Here is a 22,950-nt window from a genome sequence, read left to right on the forward strand (position 1 = left end):
TTATTTTTATCATCACTTCCCGCTATAACGGGTGTGACTGCAGAGGTTTGGCAAACGTAGCCACAGTTACTAGGTAACAGCCGAACGCTGATGGGGAGGCTCTTTGTTTAAGAGAGGTGGGAAATAATTCAGTAGAGTTTACTATTAACCAAAAATCTTGGATAAAAGCCCGCTATATCATAAATTGCACTATATATGAACTCTGAATGTAACGTATAGCTGAATTGCCAAAAGAGAGGGAAAGTTATCAGGTATCTATAATTCATTAACATGCAGCCATCCCAAAAATTTTTTACTCATTTTAACTGTTAAAAATTAGCATTCATTTCATAAACCATAAAAGGCGTTTCACGGGACTCTCTTTTGACGTCATCTGCTTGTGTTTTTTCTATTTCCTATCTGGAGAAGGCAGGTTATGTAAGATGGCTATTATCCAGACCAACTGTGGCTTGGCTGGAATGAATTCACTGGATAAAATTTATGATATGATAATTTGTAGCCTGACCATGGTTCTGCTGTGCTGTACTGTATGTATGGGGCACAGATCCGGTGACATCCGTAACTGTAAAAATAAATCAAGTGTATGCTTGAGTTTCATATGTATGTTTTTTCTTTGATATGTGTGGGAGGCACAGCATGGACGGATGTGTTGTGAGGGGTATATTATAAGGGATGCTCATTTATGAAAAGTATATATTATTTCGGAGCACTTTAGCACATAATTGCTCTCCAGGAGATGCAATGGTGTAAGTGAGTGTTATTTTTAGGGACGTCGTGTAGTCTAGGCTAGGTGAAATCATCATGACATTCTGTACCTGATTGAGAAAAATTGTCTGTGAGGGGTAAATCAAAATGAAGACTGCGATTGGCCAAGCTGGCACTGAGAGAAGGAAGCAGCCAAGATCTGATTTAACCCCTCACAGGCTGAGCCCTCTCCATAGCCGCAGCAAAGACTTACCGGTAACACCCGTGATCGGTGCTAGCACAGTTTATGGGTGTTTTCCTCGCGATCGCCGCTTGCAAATGGTGACGACCGCTGTTCCCCAAGATGTCACCCGAGGCAGACCCGAGGCTGTTTCCCTTTAACCCTTTCATTACAATGTGCGATCAGCACATTGTAATGAATGAGGATGAAAATTCCCATAAACTGCCATACTGTAGTATGGCAGTATATGATAGGATCGATCAGACAACCTAGGGTTAAAGTACCCTAGGAGGTCTGAAAAACAGTAAAAATAAAAGTAAAAAAAAGGTTAAAAAAATTATAATAAAAAAACATAAAAATTCAAATCATCCCGCTTTCCCTAGATCTGATATTAATATAAAAAGCTGTAAAAATCACAAAAACATTAGGTATTTTTTACTGTGTTTAACCCCGTAATGGAAAATAGCGCCCAAAGTCCAAAATGGCATTTTTTTGCTTTCTTGAAAAATATATAAAATTCAATAAAAAGTGATCCAAAGGTCGTACAGTCCTAAAATGGTAGCATTGAAAACATCATCAAAAAGTCACACAAAATGACATGCTCCGTACATTGAAGTATGAAAAAGTTATTAGGGACAGAAGATAGCTTTTTTTGTACAGGAGGATTTAATTTTTGTAAATGTATGAAAACATTATGAAAAACCTATACAAATTTGGTATCCCGTGACCGTACCGACCCAAAGAATAAATTAGACATGAAATTTGGGGTGCACAGTGAAATCGGTAAAATCCAAGCCCACAAGAATGCGGTTTTTCACCATTTTCACTGCATTTGGAATTTTTTTCCCGCTTCCCAGTACATGGCATGGAATATTCAATACCATCACTATGAACTGCAATTTGTTACACAGAAAACAAGCCATCACACAGCTCTGTACATGGGAAAATAAAAAAGATTTTTGAAGGTGGGGAGTGAAAATAGAAATGAAGAAAAAAAAGGCCAGGTCGTAAAGAGATTAAACAGCAAGTAATGCCAGCCCTGGTGTCAATGGCAGATCTTAATATAACCAATGGGCACATACACTATGACATGGCAGTGGCATGGCCGCTTAACGTCATGCGGTGTTTGCATGAGGGCAGGAGAAGACGGCACCGCGGGTAGAAGAAGTTTTTTTTTTCAAGAGGAGATCTGCTGCGGACATTTCATTAATAGGGTGGGGGAAATCTCTGTTTTGGAAATGTAAAGGGGGGGCACTGGTGTGGACATTTATGTAAAAGGGGGCATCTGATGTGCACATTTAAATAAAGGGGGCATCTGCTGTCGAAATATTATTAAGGGGGGCATTTTACGTGGACATTTCTTTAAAGGGGGGCATCTGCTGTGGACATTTCATTAAGAGGGGGATCTGCTGTGGACATTAAAGGGGGGCTATGCTGTGGACAATTCATTAATGAGTTGCGGCTGCTACTGGACATTTTATTACACTAGTCCTACCCTAGGGCTTATACTGAAGTCAATAGCTTTTCCCAGTTTTTTTTTTTTAAAGTTCTTCCCAGATTTTGGTGAAATTAGGAGCCTTGCCCTATACGACTATATTTACAGTATGAGGGGGAGTTCAGCTGCAGAACACACAGAGGCCAGGCAGCCAGGTGTATCATCTGGTCTGGATGGACCCATTGAAATTCATTTTTGTCCGAGTTTGTCCAAACCTTAATGTAAAAAATCTGTCTGGCACTGATCATCTTTGTTAACTGTTTAAACTGCCATCGGCAATTTAAATTACCTGCGGTTGCATGCACGCTGGCACTGGCAATTTAAATGCTGTTACATAGTTAAAGGCATTAATGGCTGGGGGTTGATCCAAACTTGGCGTACGGTTCCGCCTACTACACCGGTTCAATGAAAAATTACCTGTAATATTGGCATCTCAGTTGAAATTAAATGAAAATATGAAAGTTATTAATTCTATTACATGAAAAAGGTGTTTTTGTGTCAGTATGCTTTTAGTTGCTAACTTTTTTTCAGTGTTTCTGGAAAAATATAGTATTTTCCATTGCTGCTACCAGGATTGATTTTCCAGTTTTACACTTCGGCCGTCGCTTGCTTGCAGGTATTGATGTTAGGTGTCTCCCTTTGCAATAGCGACTGAAAAATATAGAGTTTTTTGCATCAGGAGAAAACATGTTGGGGAGATGGACTGAAGCTCTACCATGTGTTTTCATACATATACACATTCATGTATATTAATGTATATAGTCAGTTCATGTAAATCTACACTTTGGGGTAGATTTACTTACCCCGGTCCATTCGCGATCCAGCGGCGCGTTCTCTGCGCTGGATTCGGGGCCGGACGGGATTTATTAAGGCAGTTCCCCTGACGTCCACCAGGTGGCGCTGCTGTGCTGAAGTTCCCTGGAACACACTGGAATAGACTGAGCCAGGCTGAGTGAAGGTAAGTGCAAGCTCCGCGACACATTTTTTGTTTTAAATGCAACGGTTTTTCCGAATCCGTCGGGTTTTCGTTTGGGCACTGCCCCCGATTTCTGTCGCGTACATGCCAGCGCTGATGTGCCACAATCTGATCGCGTGCGCCAAAATCCCGGGGCAATTCAGGGGAAATCGGCGCAAATCGGAAATATTCGGGTAACATGGTGGGAAAACGCGAATAGGGCCCTTAGTAAATGACCCCCATTGTTGCTATAATTTTCTCTCTTTTCTTTGTGTTTTGGTATTTGATTTGTCTATTTGAGAGTCCTAGGCTCTCACCCTGGTGATACCTCACAGGTGCTGCCCTAGTTATCTTTCTAGCTGTAAGGTACTTTTTGTTTTGTTGCCTTTGTATAAACTGCAGTAGTGTTCGAAAAAACTGTTGCACATGGCAGGTCCGGCGCTATGGGTAGGCAAAGTGGGCAATTGCCCAAGAGAATCTCTTCTTTCAAATGAATCTTGAATTTTGTTTCTAGGTGCCAGGGATCCAGAGATATTCAGGTTTAAAGTGAGAATATCAGGTGCCATTTTTATATATAAAAATCACTCCTGACGGCAGTTTAACAGTTAATATCTTCGTTTTCCTGACGCTTAGAAGATTCTCTTCTTTCATAGGAAAAAGAAGTGAGGTTCTATGTGTCACAGAGCCAGAGATACAGCCCCCTGCAGTGTAGCCCCCTCCAGATTCTTAGCCATCAGGCTGCAGGGAGAATTTGCTGCACACAGGAGCTGCTACACCTCACAGATAATGGAAATATTCACTTTATATGTTACTACATTTTGAGAAGGGATAATATCAACTAATATTCATGTTTTTAACCCTTCTCTATGCAGAACTATCTAAGAGCACACTTTCTCTCTTATTGCCTTTTATTTCATAAGCAGATATCTAGTTATTACAGTTTTAATGATATTGTGTGGATTTATTTGTGTGAACATATGCATATTGGACATTTGTGAACTCTATACATGTTCATTTATTACATTTAGGATATGTGAAGGTAAATATTTTCTGTTTGGAGCACATTTTTTTGGCATCAGAGTCAAATTTTAAGTATTTTTTATAAAATGTTTGTGTTTGAATCAAAATTGCACAAAGGCGCTTTTGTCTATAAACTCTTTAATGCAAAATTGTAAAAATTGCTCCGGTCAATAACGCGACAAAATATTCAGAAATTCCTGGCGGTGAAAGGGTTAATACCCCTTGGTTGAATTCCCCGGTGAAGATGCTTATCATCTATCTCCTGTCTACAAATCTATCTGTCTAGTTATCTACCTCATATAATCTGACCATTTATATATCTCACTTTTTCTCTTCTACTGTATTTATCTCTCATATGTATCTACAGTATGCGTAATCTACTTTATAGTTCTGCATCCAGAAATCTCTATCATCTTTCATATTTATCTTTTATCATAATAATAATAATAATTCCTTTATTTATATAGTGCACACAGATTATGCAGTGCTTCACAGAGCTTGCCAAATCAGTCTCTGTACCCATGGGGCTCACAATCTAATCAACCTACCAGTAATTTTTTGGAGTGTGGGGAAAACCCACGTAAACACAGAGAGAACATACAAACTCTTTGCAGATGTTGACCAGCGCTACAAGGCTGTAGTGCTGACCACGGATCCACGGTGCTGCCTATCAATCTCCCTATCATCTATCTATCTCTTATACCAGTGGTGGCGAACCTATGGCACGGGTGCCAGAGGTGGCACTCAGAGCCCTCTCTATGGGCACTCTTGCCATCAATCCACCGCAGAGTTTGCCAGGCAGCACTCAAGGCCTCTTGCAGTCCAAGGCAGCCCAGGACCCTAGAAGGAAGCTGCAATGATAACCAAAGCTTTTTCTTCTTCTCTCTACTGTATTGGTGTCCTCAGGTTCCTATACAATTTAAACATGTGACAGAGCAGGGAGTAATAAGTTACTGTACAAATTGTTGCATCGGCACTTTGCGAAAAATATGTGGGTTTTGGATGTTGTTGGGGCACTCTGCGTCTAAAAGGTTTGCCATCACTGTCTTATACAATCCTCCCATATTACAGATTGTTTTACCATACTAAAGGGAGCCTCTTGCTGACTGTGACTGGTCATAAAATAGTTTTATTTTGGGGCCCCACTATTAGTTTACCCAGGGCCCCACTTCATCTACAACCGGCCCTGGCACATGGCATTAGACATAGGACCAAGTGTCTTCTATAAAGCCTGAATACAGAGAAATCTAAATATTCAATTCCATGCAAATTACCATTTAAGTCTACCATGGGCGTGACCATGGGGTTAAGTGCTTCCTTTCTTATACAGTTTTAAGTCTAAGCACCTCCCACTCAAACTTGAATGACTGATTGGACAATGGCACATTGTAGAGGGATGTTTTTATATCAAAGCCTTTCATTAAAACCATATTCTCAGACAGGTATCTTTAAAGTTTTGACTTGTACTGTCTGCAGATTGTCTGTTTTTAGCTATGTCAGGTTGTAATTTAATAAGGACAATGGTGATATCATATTGGCCAACGTACAAGTGGATATAACAAATGGACAGCCTATTACATATTGTTCCAATCTGTGTAAATACAGCATTAATGCAAATCATCCTAGAACAAAGTGTCCGACTTTTGGGACTATGGAGAAATAAAACATAGACCAATTGCCAACGATCAAAGGTACTGGAGAGTTCATGGAAAGCTTTGAAGACAAGGCTCTGACTGCCTAAACTGAGAGCAGGTTTCTAACCATAGACAAATAAACAGAAAATAAACAGCAGACGTTTGATGGGTGGAAGTTTTAATAGAATAACTTCACTAGTTTTTGGTACAGTTATGTTAGGGATCAACGCAGCCAAAGATGTTGGAATATTGTGTGTTATACATAAGTCATGTTTCTGCTTCTTTTTGCTTGGGCACCAAAACAGGAGCATAATAAGATTTTCCATATATTAGTCTGAGTACATTGAGCTTCGCTATAAATGAATGTGTTATAACAAGGTATGACTAAGTTTTCTAAACCTAACACTAAGAGCTGTCCTTGTTGTTCCAAGTAATGCCTCCTGTTTGATTCATAAAATCCATAGAGACCAATAAATATTTTTAATTCGTTATTCTATTTTAAATAGTGTACAAATAGTGGCTAGTAAGGTTTTTCTGCTAAATACTCAGCTACTAGTACACAGCTACCCCAATACTTTGTAGCTGACTGATTAGCAGGGCCGGCGCCAATGCTGGCCATACTTGGGCAAGTGACGGGGCCCAGAGCTGTGGGGGGGCCCACATAAGGCTGTATATAAGGAACCCATGGGGGTGAGGGGGCTGTATCTACTGAATCCATAGGATATGATGGGGGCTTAAATTAAAATAACTATGAGGGGGCTGTATATAAAATAACCATGAGGATGCTGTTGGATATGATAATCTAGGGAATATTTTAGGACAGTAGACTTTAGTTTCTGAATTTTGAATTCTGCCAAAGGGGCTACTGAGGCTCTGTCGCCCAGGGGCCTACTGTAACCTGGAGCTGACCCTGCTAACTATTAATTCCTCCATATTCCCCTTCCTCACATACATGCACCCTTGGCTAGTTAACATAAATTCTGAATGGGGAGCTCATCATTACTGTGGGGGTCAGAGCTTATCCTTGTGGAATATTCCATTGATACATAACAAACAGAAGGACACTCCCACCAAGCAGTTATTCATTCTTATTATCTTCTCTACATGGTGTCAGCAGTCCATAACATCTCCATACAGTTTAAGATTTAGGCGCACAGATCTAACACCTGATGGCACCCATGTCCTTCACTTAGGACAGAGAAAATGTATTTAAAACATCTGGAAATTTTGCAGGCGCCATGTGCCTTCAGATGAGGTCACTTTTTTTCTCCTCACATCTGGAGGCCTTTGATGCATCCTTACTTTTTTTTCCTTCGTCATCTTATTACTTAGGCTCTCTAAATCCTTTTTGTGATGACGGGTCATCTGCTCTCCATATGTGTCTCTGACATTATTTTCCAATGGTCTTGAAAAGGACGTGATGGACACACTTGTGCCTGTTCGGACGTTATATTCTTTTGCTGGATTTGTTAAGTACCTTCCAAGCATAGCCAGGTCTACAGTCTCCATTATGATAAACATATACTGGAGAATATGGAGAAATTACGCCTGGAAACTTGTTTCTTATTATTTATCATAGTTTGGAAATGTAGTCCATCTAACTTGTAAGAAAAGACTAAAAGGCTTGATGGAGATGAATAAATGTTTCTTTAAGGTCACTATTAGTCTCAAGGGTTAGATTTTTGTCTTGTAATCTTGTAAGTGGATTTTATGCTCCAGTTAAGAATCGAACATTTATGAAAGAGAAGTGCCCGGACGTGTTACCTGAATATTTCCGATTTGCGACGATTTTCCCTGAATTGCCTCAGGTTTTTTGGCGCACGCGATCGGATTGTGGCGCATTGGCGCCGGTGTGCACGCAACGGAAATTGGGGGGTGTGGCCGAACGAAAAACCTGACGGATTCGGAGAAACCGCCACATTTTAAAAAAGAAAAGTGTCGCTGGACACGAACTTACCTTCACCCGGCAATGGATCGTGAACTCCAGTGGACCTCGGCTGACTTCAGCGCAGCAGCCACACCTGGTGGACGTCGGAGTAACTGCCTTAGTGAATCGACGGAAGACCCGAATCCACCATCCGCTGGATCGCGAATGGACCGGGTTAAATAAATCTGCCCCATTGGGTGGATTCCTGACGGGTCCCTACTTCATGTGGCACAGGCGTATCCCACTGTTTTCTACCATAATAATATTACATTTCTGTCCCAAAAGTCCACAGGTGAATAACCCTACATGTATCCATATTGAACCTCATTTTCCAAGTTGAAGTCAAGTCAGTATGTCCAAGTAAACTTTCATGCATTATTTTTGGAATGGATGGACAGAATTAATTTTATATTTTTCTAACTGTCATGGCATCACTTGATGTAGTTTGACCATGTTTTTGAGAAGTCTGATTCGTGTCTGCTTCCCAATTCAAATCAGTCACCTTTCATTTGGGAATAAACCTAATAACACACTGACAAATTCTTACTGATGCTTCAAAACCGTGTATTTTGAGAGCTCTAAAGATACTCCGGACTCCCGATATTAAAATCAATATCGGACTATTAATAATATTTTGACAAAGGCTGACACGTAAGTCGCATTGTTAAATTTTTTTGTAATAGCTGCAATAAAGAGGTTTTTTCACATTTTCTGCTTATAATCTTTGTGCCTGGAATTTTCATTGGATGTCTGATGGGGTACAAACCCTTCCAGAGCACCTAACCGTTTAAGGAGTGCGAGACAAGGACTGATTGCTTACAGTGATTTTACAGTATAGGTATAATGCACACAGTACAGGGATAATAAATTCAGTGATGTCATGATACAGTGTTATTGCACACAATAAGTCACAGTAGAAGGATAATGCACATAGTGATGTTACAGTAGAAGCATAGAAAAAAAGTCATGTCAAAGAATAGGGAAAATTAGGTCACAAATTTCAGAGTACAGTAATAATGCACACAATACTGAGTTATTGCAAAAAGTGATGTCACACGTAGATACAGTGGCAGGTAGTACATAGTATATAGTATAGTAGTATTGCCTTTTTTAGGGCTAATTCTTTCGTGGCCAAGAACTTTTATAAATTTGTATTCCCCCAATATGTAAATTTCCTAAAGAGGTTACTGGTAGCCTCTTGTGTTCTGCCTACCAATGCATCTTCAGCGCACAGCTCCTCGTAGTTGCCCACTGAAGATGCATTGGTAGGCGGAACACAAGAGGCTACTGGGGTGTGGAGTAGACGCGCCGTGTAGCCTCAGCTCCGGCTACTCCACACTCCAGTGGCCTCTTCTTAGGAAATTTGCATATTGGGGGAATTAAAATGTATAAAGGTTCTGGGCCATGAAAGTATTAGCCCTAAAAAGGGCTATACTACTGTACATTAGAGGAACCTGCCACTGGATCTACCTTAATAGGTGGATCCGTGGTGGTAGTTTTCCTTTAATGTTCTTCGAGGGACCAAAAGAACAGCAGGGGGCGCTATAAAGAGTGTGTAACAGCAATAGCTGGATGCAGGAGAATTTAATTAAATTATTTGAAAAATGATGTCTCCTTAGATCCAACAGTCATAATATTTAACTACTGAACAATCACTTTCAAAAGATGCTGAATTCTTACAAGACTATGTTATAGTTTGGATTTTCCTCATAAACAGCGTTGATCATGTGGTCAGTGACTCACGTAACATTTAGAAGAACATAGTGATGAGGAGTTTGGTGGACGGTTGAATAAACTGTTACTGGTCTCATAACATCACTGGAAACTCTGTGACAAATCCGAGGTCCAGGCTTTCCCCTCCACACTACGGAGCTTTGTATTCAGAACCTGCAGGTGCCAGGAAAGATTTAATAGGTTTTGGGTGGGATCAAGGAGGGATTGTGACTCACATGTGCTTCCATCCTTCCATAGCTGTCAGTGAACTGGAAAATGTACTCATTGCTTGGGGTCTGGATTCCAGAAGAAAATCAGGTATGTTCATAATGTTTCATTATAGAACAACTTAAAAAAAAAATTCATGCAAAAGTTCAGTCGCTGTTGCTTTGGATTGGACGTTATTTGTGTCGCTGTTAGTTATACCTTCTACACACATTCTTTCCTATGGTTCGCCATGGCAATGCTATATTTAATAATTTTCCACTTTTTTTTCTTTGCACAGCTGGAAAAAAATATCTAAGCTTCTGTTTAACACAAGAGACCATAAAGCCCAACCCATTTGGGATACCATGGTGGCAGAACTTCATGTACCCCACAGTCATACTGCTATTATTATGTTCTGAACATATTCAACCAAAATATCTGCATATTTTGAAACGGAATAGTCTCTTATTAGTGTGTGCTCATATATAGGGGAACAAGGGTTACTACAGGTTAGTAACTAGGAAAGGCATAATTGTAGATGGGCGCCCATCCTCAAAAGCAGATTGAAAGGCACGTCACTGCATTTCTGTGGCCTAAGGCTCCCCATACACAGTGCATCCTGGTGGTAAACACATGATGCCAGAACATATTTACTCTTTATATTATATCAAGTCAGCCGGGAAACTAGTCATTATTTAAATGTGTTCACCCCCACAAGGAAGCATAATGTACCATAATGTTAAAGGGCACCTAAAATCAGTGTAGGACTGTCCATCATAAGACTAGAGGATTTGTCGGTGGGCACAAGTCTCAATATTGGATCTCAGAGGTCCAGCAGAAGACAAGTCAATTTAGAGGGTCTGCAAAGGTTGATGGGCGGTGACCCCCAGATTATTTTTTTCTATTTTATGGAGGTCCCAAGACAAAAAATAGATACAAAATTGATAAAACCACAGTCCAAAGTGCCTGCAATGTTTATCTCTTGACCACCATCAAAGATGTTTACTCTGGAAGAAGAGGACTGAGGATACAGTACCGCTACATTTCCTTTACTTATCACTGTCGTGTGTTGAATAGTCTTGGCTGCCGGCTCCTCTGACACTTGGGGTCCTGTAGCAGTGACTATGGCTACTACAACTATAAATACTTTGTGTTGTTGTCTACATGAGCAATACGCATCTAGAACGAGTATGAATGGCCTGTCGTTCCTTTAAATCTCTCTATAGAAAAAAAAACTGTTAATAAATGATATTGTGAAGAACAGAACATGTGCTGCTTCTTTGTATATATAGGTATGTTTCATGCTGCAGAGTTGTTGGACAGGTTTTTTTATTACCGTAAATACATTCATTACTAAAGAAATAACAGTGTTAAAGAATTTCTCTCCATTCTACTAATCCTCTATTATTATTGCTCTTAAAAAAGATTATTAAATTGACAATTGGGTGTTTCCATTTGCATTGTGAAAGAGGTGTTCCCCTACACATTTGCTGCATTAACTAAATGTATGTAGGGAAACCCCTCTTCAAATGGTTATACATGACTGAAAGACGGTAAAGGAGTTGTTGTCGATGCGGCGCTCTCAGGTAGAGAACGGAAGCGGTTGGAATCTTCATGCAAGCCCGAAAGACCTGAGCTCACAGTCTCATCCCACTTGAAAAAGCAATCCTTTGAGATTCCGAAACGCGTTGTGTTTTATTTAGATTTCGTAAATAAAAAAATTTAGCATGAAGATTCCAATCACTTCCGTTCTCTACCTGAGTGCGCCACATCGACAACAACTCCTTTACCGACTTTACTTGATCCAGACTGGTGTGGCTACTGTGTTCTGAAGATCCAGCCAATTGGCAGCACCATATAGTACCCCCTATGCTTTCCACTAGTGTTGTGGTACGTGCACAACTACATCTGGTGAGCCTCATTCCTATAATTTCCCCATTTCTCACCATTATTACAAACTAATACTCTATGAGCACTTTTGGTCTCTCCCTGTCCGCCTTTTCTATGATACATGACTGAAAGAGGGATAGCACAGAGATCTTTAACCGGTTAAGGACCGCGCCCTTTCCTGTTTTTTCATGTCCATTTTTCACTCCCCACCTTCAAAAATCTATAACTTTTTTATTTTTACACATAAAGAGCTGTGTGACGGCTTTTTTTCTGCGTAACAAATTGCACTTCATAATGATGGTATTAAATATACCATGCCATGTACTCGGAAGCGGTAAAAAAATTCCAAATGCAATGAAAATGGTGAAAAAACACATTTGCGCCATTTTCTTGTGGGCTTGGATATTACGTCTTTCACTGAGCGCCCCAAATGACATGTCTATTTTATTCTTTGGGTCGGTACGATTAAGGGGATACCAAATTTGTATAGGTTTTATAATGTTTTCATACATTTACAAAAATTAAATCCTGTACAAAAAAATTTTTTTTTATTTTGCCAACTTCTGGCGCTAATAACTTTTTTATACTTTGGTGTACGGAGCTATGTGTGGTGTAATTTTTTGCGAAATTTGATAATATTTTCAATGATATCATTTTTAGGACTGTAAGACCTTTTGATCACTTTTTATAGATTTTTTTAGATTTTTCAAAATGGCAAAAAAGTGCCATTTTCGACTTTGGGCACTATTTTCCGTTACGGGGTTAAACGCATTGAAAAACCGTTATCATATTTTGATAGATCGGGCATTTTCGGACGCGTCGATACCTGATGTGTTTATGATTTTTACTGTTTATTTATATTTATGTCAGTTCTAGGGAAAGGGGGGTGATTTGAAATTTTAGGTTTTTTTATTATCATTTTTTTTTTTAAAACTTTTTTTTATTTTTATTTATACTATTTTTCAGACTCCCTAGGGTACTTTAACCCTAGGTTGTCTGATCGATCCTATCATATACTGCCATACTACAGTATGGCAGTATATGGGGATTTTCTTCCTCATTCATTACAATGTGCTATCAGCACATTGTAATGAAGGGGTTAAAATGAAATAGCCTCGGGTCTTCGGAAGACCCGAGGCTACCATGGAGACGGATCGCCGCCCCCCGATGACGTCACGGGGAGCGGCGATCCCAGGTAAGATGGCGGCGCCCATGCGTCGCTATCTGTTTGAGGCTGCCGGCAGCTTTGCCGGCAGCCCACGCTGTAAAAACACCCGCGATCGGTGCTAGCACCAATCGCGGATGTTACCGGTAAGCCTTTGCTGCAATATGCAGCAAAGACTTACCGGCTATGGAGAGGGCTCAGCCCGTGAGCCCTCTCCATGCAGCGCGACGCGACCGCCGCCGTGAATACACGGCGGGCGGTCGCGAACCGGTTAAAATATCCTATGGAAGTGTGGGTTTATTATTGCTTTTAATATCGCATTCCCTTAATTGACAGCTGAGTGGCAGTTACAGGAATAGGCCTCTACACTAAGATTTCTTCATCCGATGTCATCTTTGCCGCTGCAATCAGCCATGAACACATGAGTTTAATGGCCTGTAAGGAGAAATAATTAAAATCTATTACCCAAAAAAAATCTCTCAAATTCAGACCATGGAATCTCAGTTTGACAGTGTTCAGTAGTACATACCGATCAGGAGGGACTTCCCCAGCTGCAGAGATAGCTCTCCCTGTTCACAGCTTCTGCTGCCATTAGAGCCTGTCCTTCGCCTCAGCTGTTACATAGTGTTTGTCACATACAGAACAACTATAAGTAGTAGTACCTCTGGGCCAGCAGGACTGGAAGCACTAGGTCTGTGGCTGGAGCTGTATGCAGTCTCACAATAAGAGAGTAAAGTTATTTTTAATTTTTAGGTTTCTGAAGTTTCTCCTTGTGTCATTAAGATGTTAATAACCATTACGTATAAGAAATGATTGGTTTAGAAAATTCTACTTCAAATAGTCTAAAAGGGTATACATACCGTGTTTCGCCGATAGTAAGACACCCCCGATAGTAAGACGTAGTGGGTGTGTTAGTGGGGTAGGCTAATGTAAGACGTACCCCGAAAGTAAGACATAGTTAGAGCTGCCGGGAGCCGGGTGCTGCAGCCTCTTCATGTCACTGCTGTAGCTCCTGGCTGATAGAAGATTATGTGACCTTAGCTCAGCTACTCCGTGCAGGCTCCGGTCACATGAGGAGAGAGGAGACAGGGCTGCACAGTGTGGACTCCGCAGCATGGAGCCGAGGGAGAAGCTGCCTGCTGTGTGCTGCTGCCGTCTGTGTTACTGGAGCAGCTCCTCCCCCTCCTGTGTAGCTGCTAAACTCTGCTACATCAGTCGTAACAGGAGGGGGAGAGGAGCAGGGGAGCACATGTCAGCCTGGACCAGCCTCTACTCAGCCCAGCAGTCAGTGACACTGAAAAGTATGTATGTTCTGTGTTTATGTGTAGTGTGTATGTAGGTGTGATGTCTGATCTATAGTTGAACATTGTGTGCATGTTTATTTACATTTATAATGTGTGCATGTAGTGTGTGTCAGTGTGTTTGCTTGCACAGTTCTATGGTTTGTGTTAAAACACCCATCCCCCCTGGCACTGTACAATGCACCTACATGTATATATGTACAATGTATAACCTCCCACACTGTATAATGCCCCTACTCACAATGTATAACCTCCCACACTGTATAATGCCCCCCCCCCCTCTTCCCTTACACTGTATAACCACCCATTACACTGTATAATTCTTGGCACTTGCTTTTATAAAACTGTTTGGTGGTGAATACCATACTGTTCAGCCTGTTAATAAATGTTAATTTTATGGTTAAAACAAAAATTTTTTTCCAATATAAGACATACCCCGAAAGTAAGACATAGTGGGACTTTTGGGGGTAAAAAGAATGTAAGACACTGTCTTACTTTCGGGGAAACACGGTATCTAAGAGATTTAAGGTACATTCACATGATATACCAGAACGTATTTACCAGCTTTGGAATCCACATATATCTTGAAAACCCAAAGCCCTTGTCATGCAGCTGATGTGAAATATACTCTCAAATATTGTACACTTCATGGAATAAAAAAGATAGTGGGTTAAATAAAGGTCCGTGCGCCGATATTCCCTAGGTGTCGCTGCTGCGCCGAGGTATGTTGGAGTTCACTGGAGTTCACCTTCTATTTCTTGGTGCAGGTAAGTGCGTGTCAAGCGACACTTTTTTTTAAATACCGCAGTTTTTCCGAATCCGCTTGCATGGAAATCCAATCGTCTGCGCCAAAATCCCAGGGCAATTCAGGGAAAAACTGCGCAAATCGGAAAAATACGGGAAAACCGACGAAAATGCGTGAATCGGACCCTTAGTAAATGACCCCCAATGAGTTGCCCCTTATTTTAAAGGGAACCTGTAACCAGGGACATAATTTTCCCTAAAGACAGGTTGCAAAAGCCCATTACAGCTGAATTGCACATATGTATTTCTGCTTTTGCTAAGCATTTACATTACAATATAATTGTGTGTTAAAACTTACCTTGCACCCTGACAGAATCCTCTGTGTTGTCCCAGTGGTTGGGCTTTGGTTTGCATGCATTTAAAAAAAACAACACATGAATTGTATGTGCTGCAGGCTGCTCAGCTCTTGGCCCCCACCTTGTGCTCCTGTACAGCTCTTCCCTCCCCCACTGATGTCAGCTCACCAGGCTGTGAGCTCTGTGATGGAGCAAGAGGGAGGATCTGTACATGAGCACAAGGTGGGGGCCAAGAGCTGAGAAATCTGCTGCACAGACAAGTCATGTGTTGTTCTTTGCAGCTGTAATGGGCTTCTGTAACCTGTCTTTAGTGAAAATGAAGTGCCTGGTGACAGGTTCCCTTTAAGATAGGTGCAATGCCATAAATTCCTTAAATGGAAGTAGGAGTCTACCATGTATCCAAGAACTATAATCTACAATCAGTATTTTGTAGAATTTCCAAAATACCTTTATTATTTCTGACCACTATGCCGTTTTTGAGAAATTCCTATTTTAATCCGTATGCTAATGAGGCAGGTGATGCACCAAGGTCAACTCTTTAGCACTTCGAGCACTGCTATCCTGCATGAACCACTGTCCTCTATGTGGGATAATCAGGGGATTTGTCTTGTGAGAAGCATGGGGCGACACTGGAAGAAGAGTGAAGTCATATAGGCAGGAATAGCAGTGCTCCGAGTGCTAAGAACAAGCCCTGGGTGCACTAGCTGTCTCCTTACGGATCTTAAGGATTGAACTTTAAATTTCATGTAAATGGCATAATAAACAGAAATAATATATTTGCTGAAAATCACAGTCTGTGGCCCACAATTATCAAAAACAGTGGAAACTGTACTATGTGCAGTTTGCCTGTGTACAATGCAGAGGGAGCCAGATTCAGGATATCTGGCGCACATTCTTCATGAATCTGGCAGAATGCACCATTTTTTTGGGTGCATTTTGTTCATACTGAAGAATTGTGGCGGACGTTGGACAGTATTGTGGCGCACGTCTACTGCTTCGACTAAGCAGTAACAGCCCCTTTAGGTGCACATTAGGTGCAAACTTTTTTCTATCTTGTCAGACACACTGCAGCCACTATACAAAACTGGTGCAAACACTTTATAAATACATGTGCAAGCAGTTTTTACGCTCTTTCTAGTCCAAAGTCAGACAGAAAACTGGTACAAACGCTTTAATAAATGTGGCCCAGCGTCTCTACAACATGCAGACAGCATATGATAACAATTAAAAAAGTGATGGACTCCCTTTAAATCTCTCACATTTGAGCATCTAGCAGAGTGCACTTAGACAAGCAATCTATCAGATGGTCAGGTGGATTAGCTGACTGGACGATCAGCTGACACGCATGTCAATCTCGATATTGCTATATTATAAAGATGAATATTTGCATGAATGTATTTACTTTGCATATTTATATTGTTGATCTTGGTATTATAAATACATATACAAATATAAATATATATTTGTGATGTATAATTATACTTGAGTATTCACACATTGACTTCTTTTGCATAATTGTGGGTGGGATCATGTTAATTTGATTACTAGGATGTGATGTCACTTAGGGGATGGGAATATACACTCACCGGCCACTTTATTAGGTACAGCATGCTAGTAACGGGTTGGACCCCCTTTTGCCTTCAGAACTGCCTCAATTCTTTGTGGCATAGATTCAACAAGGTGCTGGAAGCATTCCTCAGAGATTTTGGTCCATATTGACATGATGGCATCACACAGTTGCCGCAGATTTGTCGGCTGCACATCCATGATGCGAATCTCCCATTCCACCACATCCCAAAGATGCTCTATTGCAGTGATGGCGAACCTATGGCACTGGCACTCAGAGCCCTTTCTGTGGGCACACAGGCCATCACCCCAGGACCGAGTTCACCAAACAGGAACAAATCCAGTTAATCTTCCTGCAGTCCTAGGCAATTTAAGAGATGCTGCGCTCAGCAATATTTTACAGCAACACTTCATTGACTGTTTGGAACTGCTTGAAAAGTGAGAAGGGGTTAACAGAAGTGCATTATTTTTGGAGGTCGTCCTGCTGGACCCACCATTCTTCCTAAACAAAGAGACCCTGGAGAGAAGCTTCAATGAGAGTCTGAATTTGCCCTTTCAACTGTATTGGTGGCCTCAGGGGGGGGGGGGGCGATACAATTAAAGAAGTGGAAGAATAGGCAATAAGTTACTGCTTAAAATGGCACATCAGGGTAAAATAAGTGGGTTTTGGTTGTAGTTTGGGCACTCGGTCTATAAAAGGTTCGCCATCACTGCTCTATTGGATTGAGATCTGGTGACTGTGGAGGCCATTTGAGTACAGTGAACTCATTGTCATGTTCAAGAAACCATTCTGAGATGATTCCTGCTTTATGACATGGCGCATTATCCTGCTGAAAGTAGCCATCAGATGTTGGGTACATTGTGGTCATAAAGGGATGGACATGGTCAGCAACAATACTCAGGTAGGCTGTGGCGTTGCAACAATGCTCAATTGGTACCAAGGGGCCCAAAGAGTGCCAAGAAAATATTCCCCACACCATGACACCACCACCACCAGCCTGAACCGTTGATACAAGGCAGGATGGATCCATGCTTTCATGTTGTTGACGCCAAATTCTGACCCTACCATCCGAATGTCGCAGCAGAAATCGAGACTCATCAGACCAGGCAACGTTTTTCCAATCTTCTACTGTTCAATTTCGATAAACTTGTGCAAATTGTAGCCTCAGTTTCCTGTTCTTAGCTGAAAGGAGTGGCACCCGGTGTAGTCTTCTGCTGCTGTAGCCATCTGCCTCAAAGTTGGACGTACTGTGCGTTCAGAGATGCTCTTCTGCCTACCTTGGTTGTAACTAGTGGCAATTTGAGTCACTATTGCCTTTCAATCAGCTCGAACCAGTCTGCCCATTCTCTTCTGACCTCTGGCATCAACAAGGCATTTCCGCCCACAGAACTGCCGCTCACTGGATGTTTTTTATTTTTCGGACCATTCTCTGTAAACCCTAGAGATGGTTGTGTGTGAAAATCCCAGTAGATCAGCAGTTTCTGAAATACTCAGACCAGCCCTTCTGGCACCAACAACCACGTTCAAAGGCACTCAAATCACCTTTCTTCCCCATACTGATGCTCGGTTTGAACTGCAGGAGATTGTCTTGACCATGTCTACATGCCTAAATGCACTGAGTTGCCGCCATGTGATTGGCTGATTAGAAATTAAGTGTTAACGAGCAGTTGGACAGGTGTACCTAATAAAGTGGCCGGTGAGTGTATTTGTTCACTATGTATGCATACACTATGCTTGATAAAGACCTATACCAGTGATGGCGAACCTTTTATAGACCGAGTGCCCAAACTACAACCAAAACCCACTTATTTGTCACAAAGTGCCAACATTGCAATTAAAGCAGTAAACCTATTGCTCCCTTCTCTGTCAAAGCTTTCAATCAGGTCAGTACCCTGAGGACATCAGTACAGTAAAAAAGAATGAGGACAAATTCAGGTTCCCCTGAACAGTAAGAATTGTGATCTCAGGAGCCAGAGCTACCCCTTCCAATTCCTCCAGAGAGCGCTGTTGCTTTAAAGGGGTTGTCCAGAGGTTGAATAATTTGACTGATTTCTTCCAAAAACAGTGCCACACCTGACTATGGTTTGTACCGTTATTGGGACTCAGCTCTATTCATCGCTATCCAGCAGAGTAGCAATACCGACAAAAACCATGGTCAGGTGTGGAGCTGTGTTTGGAAGAAAGCAGCCAAGTTTTTCAACTTCTTGCCAACCCTCTTAAGATAGCACTGAGTGCGGCAAGTCCTTGGCTGTCTGGGAATCCATGAAGATACCTTTTGTCCTCTTTGGTGATGTCCCATATGCCACTCGCGTTACCTTATGCTCATGATGGAGCCTCTTTGCGCTTCCTCCGGGGCCCCTGTGGTGATGGCCTGGGTGCCCACAGAGAGGGCTCTGAGTTCCACCTGTGGCACCCGTGCCATAGGCTCACCACCACTGACCTATACGGTGGAAACATTGCACCAATCCATTATCTGTAATTGGATTCTGGCAGATAAGATAAACATCAGGCATGCATCCCTACTTATATGCGAGTTATCACTGATTTGTTGGCTGACTGGATGCTGTTCTACACATGAATTTGCTCAGACAGCCAATCATCATTAGGATCTGTGGATACAAGAGATTGATCCCCCTGCAATCATAAAATAACAGAATATCCTAGTGATAGATGGGAATCACTCTTTAAGGTGGGAAACACTTTCAATCTAAAATATCAAGGTCATAAATTACTAAATTACCCTCCACTCCCCCATTTGTGCCTGAGCTATAAAATCCTGAAAACATAATGTTAATATGAAAATCCATCCTGGTTAAGGTATCAAGTAGCACTCTTGATTTAGGTGTAGTCCAGAACCATGATACTTTGCAGTGAACTCCAAATATGTGCGCAGAGGCACCAACCCAACAGGAGTTATGTGTATGGATCAGATTACTGACCTATGTGATATTACGAAATATTACAAAATCAGTTCTATCCATGTCTAATTACAATAAAATAGTTCACGCACTGCCTGTGAAAGTAGACGCTGATCACGTTGTGCCTGGCAGCTATCATTCCCAGATCATCCAGCAGTGCGGAGGACAGATATATTCTCGCCGGTTTAGGATGAATATAAGTTTGGCGGCTTTTCTTGAAGAGGAAATCACGTCTCCTCCCAACTGAACAGTTAAAGTTTGTTTCTTCCAAGTTCTGAGATGGCAAATTTCTAGATAAACACTACCAAAAATGCTTCGTTTCCTATTGAGAAATACTGAGTAGAATCCATTTAGTAGATTTGTTTTTCTATTCCATAATAGGAGCAGAAAAATGGAATTCTACGCATCACACAACAGACACTTAGAAGTCCGATGGACCCCATTATAAGTCTGGAGGCTTCTGGTTCCGTCATAGTGTTTTCCATGTTACTTGGCAGATATAAAAAAAATCAACAATGAAGGCTTGTGTGAACACTGCTTTGCATTTGACACAAATTTTACTGCCGAGGTTTGAATGTTTTCTCCTAACCAGAATATAACACAGTAAATGGTTATGCAAAATAGTGTGAGGCAAACGGTCTACTGCTGAATATTGGGAAAACGAAAAAAGCTTCCGATCAATTTTATGTTTGGTGAAGTTTGTTGTGTGTTCTCCCATTTGTATAGACGATTCTGCTGTTGAGCAAGTCTCGGAATACAAGTACTACTAATAGTAAGCGGTCTATGTGTCAGGGTTCGGGATTAGTGGATGCTCTGGACCACCGCGGGAGGTGGTACTAGCCAACACCTGGGACCGGAGTCTATGTGGCACCTAGTCTTCACCAGAGCCTGCCGCAAAGCGGGTTGGACTTGCTGCGGCAGGGTACCACCAGGTAGTTCCACAGGTGCGACTAGCCCGCGCTGGCAGCCGAGGTCGAGGTACCTTAACGGAAGACATTCTCATGGTCAGGTCCCAGTTAATGGCGCGCTGGCCCTTTAAATTTACTGAAGGGGCACGGGTGCGCCTGCGACCCGGGAGATAGGTTGCAGGAGCACCTGTGACACTATGTTGACCAGAAACTTGATTGGCACTTTCACGTTAACCAACAGGTCAAGAAATTTCAAAGCAGGCTATATCATCTACGTTACCTTAGATCGTTCAATGTTTGTAGCTAACTATTATATAGCTTTTATCGATCGGTATTGAAAAGTGTGATGTTTTTGCTGCTGCAGCGTGGGGTGCAGGAATCACAACTCATGATAGATCTAGACTTAGCAGCAGATTAAGAAGGCCGGGTCTGTGGTAGGAATTCCTTTGGAATCTTGGGAGTTGGTGATGAGGAATCAGCGGTAGGTACAATCACTGGAACTGCAAAACAGAATGAAGTTCCGTCCCATTTTCTATTAGACTGCACATTGAGGGTAACGCTTATAGGTAGTCATGCTTACTGTATATAAATTAATAGATTATTATGGGGTTATAGTGTTTTTTGGATTTTCTTATGATTTATGTTTTATGAGATTGTGTCTATACATGTGTTAATGTCTGTCTTGTTTATTGTATGGTTTTTATGGAGTAGCATGTAACAACTGTATTTCCTCTTTGAGGACTATAAAGTTATTTTTTTAATTATTATTATTATTAATAATGAATGGAGCAGCAGATGAAAAATGTGCTGTTTAAAAAAAATACTCATACTTACCTCCTCTGGTGTTGTTCCCCACCGCCGCCTGTTGGTGCCGTGCACCTGTTTGTTTACAGAGGCAGGAACGGTCCACTCCAACAACCTTCGCTCACCTGGCACACCTGCCTGGCATGACCACCCATCACTGCCCCAGATGCATATTAGAACTAATCCTGTATCAGCCACAGGGATAGGGAACCGGTGGCGAGCGGACGTTGTTGGAGTGGTGCATTCCTGCCTTAGTCATTACGGGCAACTTTATTGCCTGAAATGCATTGACCTCTATGAATTATTTGTACACTACATTGGATGTTTTGAATACGCGCTAATAAAAGCTTGGAAAACTCCTCACAAGCCGAAACTGGAAATTTTCTTTGTCTGCTTCTGTGTACAAATAGGGGCACGGGACAGACAGGCAGTGGCTCCGGACAACGGGAGCACCGGAGAAGGCAAATGTGAGTTTATTTTTTGATAGCCTCCCTCAAGCCACATATATATTATTTATTAACATTTGGACGACCCCTTTAATGAGCACATATGATCCAGTTTAGTAAGCATGGCAACTGCAATGGGGGTTAGGGGTCCCTCTCTTTTAAATATGTCCCATCAGATGTCAGCTATGCTTTAATGGCGGCACAGTGGGATGGTTGTGTCTTTTGAGGTCTCGTCAAGGACCTTGCACTCTTGTACTCCCATTAGTTGAGATTTACAAATACAATGTCATCACCACCTAAATCCTGAAACTCCCAGCCGCTTCTAACAATGGATTTAACCAAGTGTAACCCTACACTAACTTTTATTATGGAGCTTAAAGAATACTTGTGGTTACATCCTTGCTCTCAAGCCCATGCTTTCCAAAATAATTCCATCTACCGCATTGTCCAGTTGTGCTGTAGAGATTAGATTCTTCAATATGTGTTGATTTAGGAAGCATGGGAAATAGTAGGAAAAGATAATTCTGTTTCTAGTCAATTCCAAATGATATACACAATATCCTAAGAGTATCATAGCATCGGGGGGCTCCAAAGGAGGGAGTGTTAGCATGAGGTTTTTGGCTCCATCCTATTTCCTGCTTGAAATGTCCCTAAATCCCAAACTTCTAATGAACAGTTTACTGACAAACATATGTCCGAAAAGAAGATTAACCCATTCTGTTGCTGTTATCGTCAAACATGAAAAAGTTGCCTAATCGGACCGACAGACCCCCGCTCAGCTGACCAGCCACAGATGTTATGAATATATGATGTGGGATGAAAATGGTTAGGTTCAGGAAAGTGGTGATAAAAGGATGAATCTGTAACAGACAATGTAAAATTGTATGGTGGGAGGTGTCAAGTATACAGTATAAGGAATGCAGTTTACAGAGAGGATGATGAAATGATGAATCCAAGTAAATTATACAGGATGCT

General features: G+C 41.5%; 1 protein-coding gene across 1 annotated transcript in view; it reads right to left on the bottom strand.

Moving 5' to 3' along the window:
- MLPH (melanophilin) overlaps nt 1-14,064 on the bottom strand; it is a 63,640-nt gene extending 49,576 nt beyond the window's left edge. Inside the window, exon 1 of the mRNA XM_072121441.1 lies at nt 13,792-14,064. The gene's annotated coding sequence lies outside the window, so the exon portion shown is untranslated. The remainder of the gene's footprint in view (nt 1-13,791) is intronic.
- Nucleotides 14,065-22,950: the final 8,886 nt, after the last annotated feature.

Source organism: Engystomops pustulosus, chromosome 8, assembly GCF_040894005.1.
Source record: "Engystomops pustulosus chromosome 8, aEngPut4.maternal, whole genome shotgun sequence".
In the NCBI taxonomy this organism is placed as follows: Eukaryota; Metazoa; Chordata; class Amphibia; order Anura; family Leptodactylidae; genus Engystomops; species Engystomops pustulosus.